This window comes from Myiozetetes cayanensis, unplaced genomic scaffold (genome assembly GCF_022539395.1).
Source record: "Myiozetetes cayanensis isolate MyiCay16 unplaced genomic scaffold, myiCay2020 scf9, whole genome shotgun sequence".
Lineage (NCBI taxonomy): Eukaryota > Metazoa > Chordata > Aves > Passeriformes > Tyrannidae > Myiozetetes > Myiozetetes cayanensis.
The window spans coordinates 26475899-26488446 of NW_026088185.1; positions in this window are offsets into that span (position 1 = coordinate 26475899).

The following is a 12548-nucleotide window of genomic DNA, read 5'->3' on the forward strand; positions in this document are numbered from 1 at the left end:
GTGAACATGTGGTCTCTTCACTGAAGACAGATATAATAACTACTTTGCTATTCTGGTCTGCTTAGGCACCAGGGAAATGCTGAAGGTTCCCACACAGTATGAATCTATTAAAAAGATAATCTGAAGCTATTTTGGTTTCTCATATAGAGGATTTTTTTTTTTTCCTTTTCAATGCTTACACATGACTTTCATTAGCATTAAATGTGTGTGGAGGGAGACTCGCTCTTAACGTTTGTAGCTCTGTACCTATCCCTTTCATATCAGTTAAACCCCAGTGAATATAACTGTTTGGTAATTGTCTGGTATTTAATTAAAATACAATAACCCCTTTCCAGAGACGCCAGTTGTGAATCTGGTGGCCCAGTCATAAAGATGCTAATTTAATGAATATTCATAAATCATGAATATTCATAGAGTGTCAGGGATGTTCTTTTGTACCCTGCTGCTATGCCAGGTCTCGCTGGCACAGCAGACGGCACATGTTGAAGGAGCTTTGCTCCTAGGGGAGAAGAGAAATATTCACGCTGGAGAGGACGAGTGTCTGGGTGTAACTCTGAGTGGAGGCGCTGGAGGAGAGGCGACGGCTGGCGACGAGTGCATCCGACCCGCCAAGTGGGATGCGCAGTCTCGATGTGGCTACCAGGCAGCAGGATGCATTTCTTCCCAGGGCTGTTAATACCTTTACAGCTGATGTACAACTCTGACAAAGGTGTCGTGGTCAGCCTTTGCAGTCACAGTGGACACAGCCACATGAGCAGGGCCTGTGTGCTGGGATTCCCTGTTACTCTTGCCCTGGCCAGGCTGCACATGGGGAAAAGGGACTCTAGGAAGCTGCCCTAAAGCACAGCAACCTGCTGCAGGTGGTAGGTCTGCCCTGCCCAAGGCTGCAGGACTGAGAGGGGTTTATGCAGCAAAGTCTCTCTTACCCAGGATGTTCCAGATTGCTCCTTGTACTGGGATCTTTCCCCAGGGTTTCCAGGGATTTGGCAGCCTCCTTGGTCAGTGTCAGTGACCCTGCTGCAATACTTCATACCGATGTTGTAGCCAAATATGTCTTACATTGATTTTGAGTTTTGTAGCAGAATTTAGTGATGCATCTCTATTCCTCAAAAGAAAAAAGAAAACAGTCACGGGAAATTGTGTTTTATCCAGTCACCTGTGGTGACTGGCTGCTGAACCAAATCAGTGTCTCTCCACAAACTCCATGCTTATGGTTTTAAAGAAACTGGGTGTTTAACCTATCCCTTGGAATCCCTCATATGCCTTCTAAGGAGCATGCAGGGGAGCCAGCCTTGTATTCATTGCTTCTACAGGTTTCAGTTGCCCCCATACTCCCAGGTTGACGGCTGAAATATGCTTGAATGCAAATGCTGTGCGCCCTTATGGTGCCTGTGTGATGCCAGCGAGGCGCTTTGCTGCAACTTCACTTTGTGAGGCGCATACCTTTGGGTGCGGAGCAAGCCCGCTTCTCACCCCGCTGCGCACTGCTGGGATGCAAATTTGTTCTTGTGAAAAAATGTCAGCGCATAGAGTTGAGATGTTCATTCTGGCAAAGTGCAGAGCAGGAGTGAGCACCCATCCCTCTGTCCGGGCTGAGAAGTCAGAAAGTTTGCGACCCCCGAGCAGCATTGGTTCTCTGGGACCACGCTGCCTCTCCCCCAGGACCACTGCAGTGCTTTGTGCAAGAGATGCTTGCAGCCCCCCTATCAACACTTCAAATGTGTTCACAAAAACTGGCAGGGAAAGGAGAAGGGAAGAAGAGCTGCCGGTGCTATCCAAGAGAGCTCTGTTTTCTCTGGTAATTTATTTCAGCTAATACACTTCTCTAATAGCTGCCGGCTCCAATCTTTGCTTACATAAACGCTTATTTAAAGCTCTTACGATCAAATCATTCATCTGGACTCAAACTCGCTTCTAAATTCGTGCATGTAAATTTTATTCATGGGCCCAGCTGTGTTCGTGCGGAATTTGCATTTGTGCATATGAATGTGTTGTTTTTTCCCTCTGTCAGCATACAACCACAGGCTGCAGCTGAAAATATGGACCTAGATTTCAAAAATTTTAATGACCGTACACTGAAAGTTTTAGTTCCTTTCCCCGGAGCTGGTAAACTTGTCTGCATAAGCCTTGTCTTTATCCTTTGCTTTAGGGAGCTTGCTAGTGTATGTGTCTGAAGACTTGCTTGCACGTGGTGTTCAAATAAAAAATGAGACTTTGTTTTGCCAATATGGGTATTGACATGAAAGGGCAATTAACTTTTTGTCTTGCTTTTTATGCAACTAATCCTTCCTTCCTTCCTTCCTATGTTTGTGCCACATCAGTTTGTCTACCAAAAGCTTGTTTTGAGAAGAGCTGAAATTTATTTTGTTTGGGGGGGTGGCAGGGCAAGTAATCAGTGCACTGGAGGAAAAATACCTTTCTGCCTCTGCAAGCAGTGTAAATAAATACCGTTCACAGAAGGAAACAGTAAATCAGTCTTGCAGAACAATTTGGATATCTGATGTGTGCAACATGAGTAACCCCACTTAGTACACTACCAGGAATGTGAAGCAGCAGAGTTGCTGCAGGTTCCCAAAACTGTTCATCAGAAGGGTCTTACTGATGCTGTTGTATAGGATTGTGGTGAGCATTTCCCATTCACTATAGTGCTCTTTCCTGATTGTCCAAGAGCGGATTACATGGGAACCCAGTTAAATCAGGCTCTGGTAAAAAGTTTGTTGAATAAACTTGCAGTAATTTCTAGACATTAAGTAGTTACAAACTTGTTAAAAATCAAGAACCTTTGTAATTTGTTGGGTACGAAAGTATTGTACAGCAAATCAATTTGAGGATACTAAAACTCACACAAGTCTCTGAAATGAGTAAGCTGAAAGTGAGTATAATCCTGAGTAGAGCAAAGAGTCAGTCAAGAAGATCCCAAGCACTTTGCATATAAGGGTTCTCCTGAGAGACATTATTTCACATAAATTGCTTCTCTACCTTTTCAGGTGTCACAGGCTACTTGTTAGGGGATGGGGTTTAGATAACAGTGTAGATTTTACCCTGGGAAATGCAGTTGTATGTCACAGACTGTTCTGGATAAGTGAAGATTTACGCATCTTCAGTGCTAAAGTACTGCACAGGAGCTGTAGGCACTGGGAGTGAAAGGCACAAAGATGTGAAGACCCCAGCGTCATCCTTTATCATCATTATAATTCTCTCCTCCAATGAGAGATATAGGGCACTCATCATTTTGCTAGAGACTTGGGACTTTGGAAGGAAAGGAAAGGAGGTACTTGCTGAGCTTGTGAGAGTCTGAGGGTATTTAACTTCCTTTGGCATCTGACAAGACTGTGGGAGTTTTGGATGATGACGATCAGTAATGTCACAGGCATGTGTTGGAAGCACACTTCCCCTCCAGTAACAGAGTCACTTTTGGAAAGCTTTAGCTGAAGTGGTTAGACTAAGGTTGAACAGTGATTAAATGACAAAGCTGGAAACAATCCTATTTCTGCTTCCTTTGCTGCTTAGACTGTGCAAGATATGTAATTATATCAGAAACGTGGTATAGGAAGCAGGTCTATTCCCCACTTGAACAAAAGCTCTGCATCTGAGATGGAACTCTGCCTCTTTTTCTTCTCTTTGTGGTTTTTGTGTGGGTTTTTTATGGCATGCTGAGCTGTAGCCTGTTTTTGTACTACTGACTTGACAGCAGTACAGAGCTGCGGTGTCCGTGCACTGGGATTGCATGCAGAAAAGTGTGGAGGGTGAAGTGAGAATTCCTTTCGTTCACAGTTTGCACTATGCTGAGGGCTGTAGAGCATCTGGGATATCCCTTACCTTGTGCTTTTTTGCCTTCACAATTTTGGATGAATGAGTTATTCCTTGAAATGAGGCCACTTATCTCTTCAGTGCAGTCTTTCCTAATAGGTTAAGTTCCCAGCCCCATAACCTTCACAGGCAACATCTGTGTTGCCCTTAGTCACAGAAATACTCTAACATTTGTCAGTGTGACTAATTTGAGTTGTAAGATTTCATTATTAAAGCTTTAATGAAAAAATTTCTATTGAGAGGTATTTTACATAGACTACTCATATCCTTTTGCTTAATAATCTGAAATAAAAGCATATTTAGAAAGGGCTCAATTATGTATCTATTCAATGTTCTTAACTTAGATAATGATTTCATTGGGATGTCTTCATCCAGAATCTTCTCTAACTTAGATGAGGAACAAAAGATAATCTTCAGAAATCAACATTTTCTGCTTTAGAATCCAGTAGTGCTTGTTTGAAGAAATAGTAGTTACAGAAGGGAAAATGACAGTCTCTTTAACATATACTTAAGTATGGTAAGTGCAACGATGAAAGCAGACATAAGGAGTGAGAAAGATATAAATGGAAAGATTAATGACAGCATTAATTTATTTGCATCTATCATGTAGAAGTTATTTGCACCATAAAAAAGTAGCAGTTTGTGAAAGGCAATGTAGTAACCTAATTCTCATCTGGGTATTAAACTTAATACGTGTAATATTTCTACGGTTTCACCTGCCTCCCTTCCTTTTTTGTTCTCTGCCTTGGAAATTACAATGCCCTTTTGTGTTCTTATTCATGGGGTGGTGAGCAATGCTTTGACCTCCTTTGCACTTTAGACACGAAGCATGTGCCTTACCTTGTCTGATGAGCACAGCCGTCTTTGCGCCATTTAGAGGGGGAAAAAATAATCATTTGTGCAAGCAGGTAATGCAAATTATTTCTTGGAAAGTATTGCAGAACATGGGCCTCTATTGGATATTCTCATTTGTGTTGCAACTCCCAATTCACTTGGTATCCAGGCATGAGTTCACTTGGGTTCTCAGGGGGCGTGTTTCCTCCCTTGCCTGTGTAGTGGGCGAGGTCTGCACGTCACTTCGAGGGGCCACAGCCCCGTGGGTATCATCGGACCAGGGCAGCAGCTGCTGCCCTTTCTGCTGCGGGGGATCCTTTTGCAGTTTCAGGTAGCAAACCTGTAGTAAGGATCAGCTCGATGCCAGCTGACACAAAGAGGAAAATTGTGTTTCTTTGAAGCTGCGGGGGCTGGGCAGGAGGAGTAGAAGAGTTATTAGACTGACACAGAGTAATTGCCGGAAGCGGAATTTGGCCGAGCCTCGTGGTTCCTGCTGGGAGCACCTTATGCAGTTTATATTGCAGTTATAGATTTTTTTTCTTGGGATATTGCTTACCTTAAATGACCATCACCTCCTTAAATGACCATTGCCTGAAAGACAGCACATAATGAGATAATGTTCACCCTGACACCTTCCTGGGTAATGGCTCAGCGTTCAGTTAGGAAGAAAAATTCACTCAAACCAAATTACCTCTAAAAAAATCTGATACTTTTTTTTTTTTTTTCTTAGAGGGTTTGTATCCAAGCACTGTCCAAGCTTCAGGGAAAATCTCACATGTTCAGAGTCTGATTCAATAGTTTGCAAAGAGGGACAGCTCATGAAACAAATGGACAAAATTATCTTGGCTCAGTATTTGTTCATTGTTCAAAAAATTAAACCAACAGAGGTTCCCTTGCCTTTGGAAAGAGATGATCTTTTTGATAAATAATAGCTTTTCCTTTAAAAAAAAGGTGAACTTGAGTATCAATTCCAGAAGACCAAACTGTTATGGCAGTGAGGCCATTAGGCTACAATTTGTCTTATAACAGATGTTGTAGAGTCTTGTCACTTCAAATGCTAAAACAGATGGGATATACACTTGAAAATGTACTAGAAGTATTTAATTTCCTTTCCAGCACAGGAGATTTCTTCTCTCCAAGGTCTTTGATGCTCTTTGCCTGTTTGTTAAATCCTGTTGCATTGGTTGGTATGGTTTAATCTCCTTGGAAAGCATTGTCTGAGTTTGTGTTCTAATACAATTAATCTTGAAGTGCTTTGGTTTTGCCAAATGAGACACGATTCCATTTCAAACTGACTTTTTATTAACCTCATTCAAGATCCCTTGTAAACTTGCTATTATCACATAGTACACAATTGTAGAGGCATCACAATATCTGGCACTTATTTTCAGCAGTTATGAGTTAACTTTAGCCAAATGCACACTATATATGTCTGTGTATTAAAACAAAATCCTAGGTAATCTGTGATACTCATATGCACTTCAGATTACAAGGCTACCATATACGTTGTAATGTTACTGTTGTTTACCATAACTGTGATTTCTCATCATCTGCAGGAAAGCTCAGCTGAATTCATTGGACTCCATATCGGGTTTTCTAATCCAATGCAGATGCTTTTTTAAAGTCTGGGGATTATCAAGTCAATCCCCAGATGAACTGGGAAGTTGTTAAGTGAAAATGACAGTTCTATAGTGGTGCAGGAGCAGGGATCTAAAGACTTAGAATGATTCTCCCCAAGACACACAGTGGGAAACTGGGAGAGCAGGTATTGACTTTCATGAGCTGGACTTGGGTGCTTAACCTGCGATTGCTGAATAGTGGATATTACAGACATATCATTGCTCGTGCCTGCAGTTCATACCACATAATCCAATTTCTTCTTTTTTAATTAACTTTCCATGTGTGACTTGTGTTTGTTTTCACAAGTCAGTAGAAAAACCCTGATATTACCAACGTCAATTTAATTCTTGCTGTATTGTAAGATGTGTGCAATAGTGTGATAAAATTTTCTTTATAAATGTCAGTGTAACGTAAACACCTTTAAAGTGCTCTGTGCTAAGGGTATATTGGGTCTTTCTTGATAAATTAGGGGACTGCACTGGCTGTATGAAATGGCATTCTTCTTTTCAGCTCTTGGGAGATTTTTAGCATGCGTGTATTTAAAATCAAATCTAGAAGGAAAGGTCATCAAGAATGCAAGGGACCTTACATTGACTTGGGCTTGGCAGCTTCACTCTTTGAGCTCTTGAAGAACAGACACAAGTATAGCAGTTCATAAATGCTTTTTTCTTGTTGTTCCTTTCCTTTCCGGACTAGGAATCCTGATTTTGGAAATTGGTAAATAAAAGCTTTTTTGTTCTCTTTCTGTCTGACAATTTTAATGAATTCATTTTCTAAAGGGTAGACCATGGAGCACCTATTTATGATTCCTGCTGTCATGTCACTGGATGCTCTTCTGCCTTTACTACTGCCTCACCAGTTTAACTTAAGTTTTTGTACTTTGGGGATAAAAATTAGGCTATTGTAAGCTTTGTACTTACATTAATTTGTACCTTCAGTGGATTTCCTTAGTGTAATACTAAAGTCAAAACAGATTAGACCATTTTCCAAATAGTTGCATCCTTTGGAAAGAGAAAACTCCAGGGGCTGTTCCAATGCACTGAGCTGTTTGGTGAAAATGGAGAATAAGAGTTCGGAAGATAATTCCTGAGCTAAGACGAAGGTGGTGAACAAGATGTTTTTCATGTAGCTACTATGGTTTCCAGTTCTCAGATGCTGCTTCATTATTACCATCTTCAACTTCATGATCTTGGGGGGCACTTGGTATTTGTGGAAGAGAAAAAAAAAGTTACTATTTTATGGAAATGACAGTTGCTCTCAAATTTTATTTCCTTTCCAGTTGCATGTATGGGAATGTGGTATGCTGTTGCTTTTTTGGTTTGATTTTTTGTTCTTTACTTTTAAAGGTAGCTTTTTCTTAGATATTACTCGAAAGAGTAACACAATTCAAAGTAATAGAAGACCTAAGAAAGTTTATATTTGCCATTCTTTGAAGTGTACACAAGTAGAGCAAAACTTTGCCACCTCAGAACATTCAATCACCCTCAAATAATTTGTTTATTAAATAAAATATTGATCTCATGGTTACTTAAGCTTTTTACCATCCATACTTCTTCCATGAAGTTTTTTTAATTATCTACTGTGTGAGGCAAGTAGTAATTGAGCTGTTAAAACTTCGCATGACTAAAAAGTTATGTTAAGAATTTATTAGCAGCTTACAGTGACTCTGTTAGAAAGATACCAGGTACTTGAAGCTGATATGATTTGCGTACCATAGGAAGAATTACGGGAAGAGTAAAGTTGCATGAGGTTGCCAAAGACTCCACTGAAAAGGATGAGGCTTATAAATAAAAAGTTGTAGGCCTTTTTTTCCCCACAGTTAAGTAGTTAAAACAATTTAAAATGAGAAAAGGATTTGAAAAACACATGTCCATGCAATCCAGAACCTATCAATAGCTTTACATCTAAACTTTAATGGTGACTTCTGTAGAAGCTATTTAGCCAGAAGCAAAACACCTAATCTTGCCTGAACCTCACAAAATAACTGGTTTAAAATTGAAGAACAAATAGGAGTGCAGTTTTATTTTTTCTTTTAATATTGCCTGCATAGCAAGAATACAAAAGCAACTACGTGCATAAAACACTTCTCTTCATTCTAAATATAGCAGCGCCCACTTTAATGAATATTTCACATGAGAATAACCCATATAAAAGGAATAAATGAAGGTAAAGACAATATTGGTAGGATATTGTTTTTAGATGCAATAGCTCTTAAATGAGTAAATGAACACCTATTAAAAGCACTGACTCCTTGTATGAATAAAAATCTGATAGACCTGTGTTTTGTGGGCTACTGGTTAAAAAATTTCAGAACAGAGACAGTACACAACCCAAGTAAAACCTTGTGCATGTTTCTCTAGCTTAGATTTTTTTTTTTTTTGCAGCTGACCAGTTCAGCTGTGATGAGTTGCAATAAAAGGAAGATGTAAACATTGCCCCAAGATGGCTCAGGCAGCAATGCCAGGCAAGAGCCATGGCGTGAACTGTCTCCCCTCTGGCAGGGTGAATGGAAGGTACTTTGGTGGTTTTGGTCTAAATCTCTGAGGAAACATCCAGGGTCTTGTTAGGAAACCGCTTTCCTTCCCAGAGGTTCACTTGTCTGGGGTCCTGCAAGGTTTCAGGCTGCTCCACTGACACGCATTATGTTGGCACGGGATTTCTGAGGAACACAGTGTGGGATGTGCTAGGTGCAAAAATTACACCAACCTGTACATTTCCTCCACCACCTAGCTCAGATGCTCCACTTATGTCTCGGAGGATGTTTGGAGCATAACACTGAAAATGCTGGCAGGAACTTGACACAGCTAAATGAATTGAGCCTTAGGCTCAGGCCACAGTGACAAGGAATGCTTGAGTCTGCCTTGACCAGGACCACAGCATGCTCCCTGTGTGCAAGCTGGAGACTTGCTGGGTTCTTGACTGGAAATCTGCTTTGCAACTCTTGGAGTGGCCCCAGTTGGGGCTGGGGAGGGCAAGTGGGGAAGTGTCTGCCATGCAAGAATGACTTAAAGTTTAAAGCTCACAAATTTTTGACGAAGTGTCTTGAATTTGCTGCTGTAGCCTAACAAGGAGGTATGAAGGAGAAGGGGGATCAACAAAGATCATTAGATAATATAAAAGAAAGGTGAGACATGTCCTGAGGCCCAGACTCTGGGGGTAAGAAAAATCTCATGAAAAGGTATAAAGATAAAAGGAGCTATGATCTATTACAAAACACCAAGCCAGGAAGGTCAGATTGGTTATGAATTTTCTGAAATTAATGAGTGTTTTATAGATACCTCCTGAAGAAAAAACCATACTGGAAAATGGATGATTCAATAAGTTCTAGGAAGGTAGTGGGGTTTAGTCTTGATTTTTTAACTTTTTTTTTTTTTCTTGTTTGTTTTATAGAATGGAGAAATGCATGAAGAGGAAAGGGGTTTTCATATTTTATATTTTAGACAATGAAGGTGAAGTAGCTGAGAGCACAAAGGCAATAGGCAAGTTGGGTGAAATTGAGCATGAAATGAGATTTCACAATCTTTGTGAAGAGATGAGGAGGAACAACAATGTAACAAAAATGGACTTGAGAGAATGATAGCCAAGATTTCTCCAGAGGCAAATTTAATAGTTGAAAACAAAGGTGAATTAGCTGCCAGATCCTCAAAGATGTGATATTATGGTACAAGCACAGGGAAATCCAATACAAAGATTAACTTGGCTAAAGAGCTGAGCTCTGGAGAGGGAGCAAGAAGGAAACACATCAAAAGGGAAGAATGAGTACCCCAAAATGGCACAAGTATGTAGGGATGAAAGGAAGGTCCAGGCACTAGATGCAATGCCAACTAACTAGTTAGACATGTCCAAGTGAGGAGGAATCATCCTTACATTAGGAAGAGGACGACCTAGACAAGGATTACTGCTTTGCTTACAGGAGAAAGCAAACTGCTAATAGAAGAATCTGAAGAGCCTTTTTAAAATCCTTTCTTATTCTTTTCTTTTTAACCAAGAGCTCATTAGGAAAGTTGTTTGCTTTCATATTAGTAGTACTATTAAAACTTAGAGAAAGGGTTAGAAATGTTAGCCAAACATAGAAAAGACCAAATTAGGGAGTTACAGATGAGTCAGGTGTTTTCAAATGGACTGGTTGTGATGGACTTTGTTCCAGGATATTTAGGGGTTTGCCTAAAGCAGTCTCAGAGCCATTAGTGTTTTCTTTGAGAGCTCATTTGAGATAGATGAGGTAGCAGAGGCTGGAAACAGAGCATAGTGTCTTTCATTTTGAAAAAGGTGAGGAAAAGAGGAGCCAGAGGATTACAGACTGACCAGTGTTAACTCCAGTCCATTAAAAAATTCTGGGAAAAAACCCAAAACAACAAACCCACAAACAAAAAACCTGACAAATTTAAAAGCAGCTGAAGGATAACAAGAAAGTGAAAAGATGCCAGCACAGATTTGTCAAGAATGAATTGTCAAACCACTTGTGTTTCCTTGTGCAGCAGGGTAACAGACTTCCTGTAAAGGGAAGAAACAATTGACATAGTCTCTTCATTATAGTGAGGTCTTCAATATTGGCTTGCATGACATTCTCTGAATCAAGGGAAACCTGGGCTAGATGAAAATGCTGTTAAGTAGAAACAAAACTAGTTGTAAGAGTTCTCTAAAAAGCTCAGCTATGTGCCCAGCTCTCACTGGACCATGACCTGGGCGATGTAATACACATTATACATGTTAAATTTACAGGAGACTGAAAGTGAGAATGGAAAGTCTTGTGAATAGAGAAGGGCTTTGGGAAATGGGTCTGTAACAGTACGTCGAAACTTTGTAAAATAAGTACAGAAGAATGGTAGTTCAGCTGAAACAATAAACTGCAGGAACACAAGGTGGGGAACAACTGTTTAGACAGCAGTTTTTTGGAAAAATTACAAACCAAGCATGAGGCAATGTCATGCTGTTGCAAAAAATGGCAAACATCATCTTGGAATTCATAAATGGCAATATAATCTGAAAGACATGTGAAGTACCTCCTCTGCTATGCTTAGCACGCACCTTCCCAAAACAATGTCTGCTTTGGGGATACCCTTGTCCTTCTAGGAAGATGTTGATCACTTAGAGACAATCCAGACAAGAGTAATGGGCTTGGTCACCCTGTCCTGTCAAAATGTAATAGCTGTCATAGAGACACATGAGGATGGATGCTGTTTGGTCTAGCTCAGGGAAGACTCTTGTGGGGTCCTACTAGTAGTCTTCAAGCATGCAAAATGATGGTCCAGAGAGAAAGAAGTGAGTTTTATTTTGTGTAGAATGAAATGGGATGAAATAGTTGTTAGGAATAATTGGATACTAGGAGAGAGGAAAAAAAAGCAGTTTTCTGAAAATTCATGCAGTGGAATTCTGGAACAGACTGTCACCTCTGTGGCTGCAGGCCATTAAGAAGAGGAATGACAAAATTTATAGCTGGTTCTGTCTTGGAGCAAGAAGTCCTGCAGACAGGATCCTCAGTCCTACTTTCCACAGTTCCACAGTTTCTCTGCTAATGATAACCATCCATCTTCTGTAAGCACTTGGAAGGGATGAAATCATTGTGGAATTGCTGTTGTTCTAGGACTTTACACTTGAGAATTTCTGCTACAACAGTCATGGCTGTCAATATCAAAGTGAGGTAGAAAGTGCTTTAAGCAGGCACTTTGATCCAGCTCAGGCCTGTAACAGACAACACAAAGTGATAAGTTTTTCCTGCTGTTATGAAACTCCTTCCTGTATATTAGCAGGTAATTAGTCTGTCTGTCTGTGTCTTTCACGTACTGTGTTGATGGAATGGCTGAGCAGTACAACTAAATGACTAGAAAACTGTTTAATTCAGTACTGGTGTATCAAGTTTTAAATCAGGCTAAATCATATTCTTTTCTTATTATCCTAGTCAAACTGTTCGTACTCCTTTTAAATTCCTTCACTGTGATTTTGATTCTCAATACCCCAGATTAAAGCTCTTTATCCATACCTTCATGCTTTCTCTTTTGCAGTTTCAGTGCAGATTTGCATAGCAAAGGAGATATTTGTGTTTCTCCTGACCTCATCTATATTCTGGTGCACAGCGTGCACTTATATGATAGTTTATTCCGGGATGATGAACAGATGCAAAAGTGTCTTCAATTGTCTCTGGAAATTAGCAATGGTCAATACATCCTGCAAACACAATGCTGGATGCTGTGGTGCATGCAAAACATGCATGGCAGGCAGAGCACATAGCCTTTTCCTGCCTCCAGCACACTTCATTTAATTTTAATAGTAGAAGGAGATGTGGT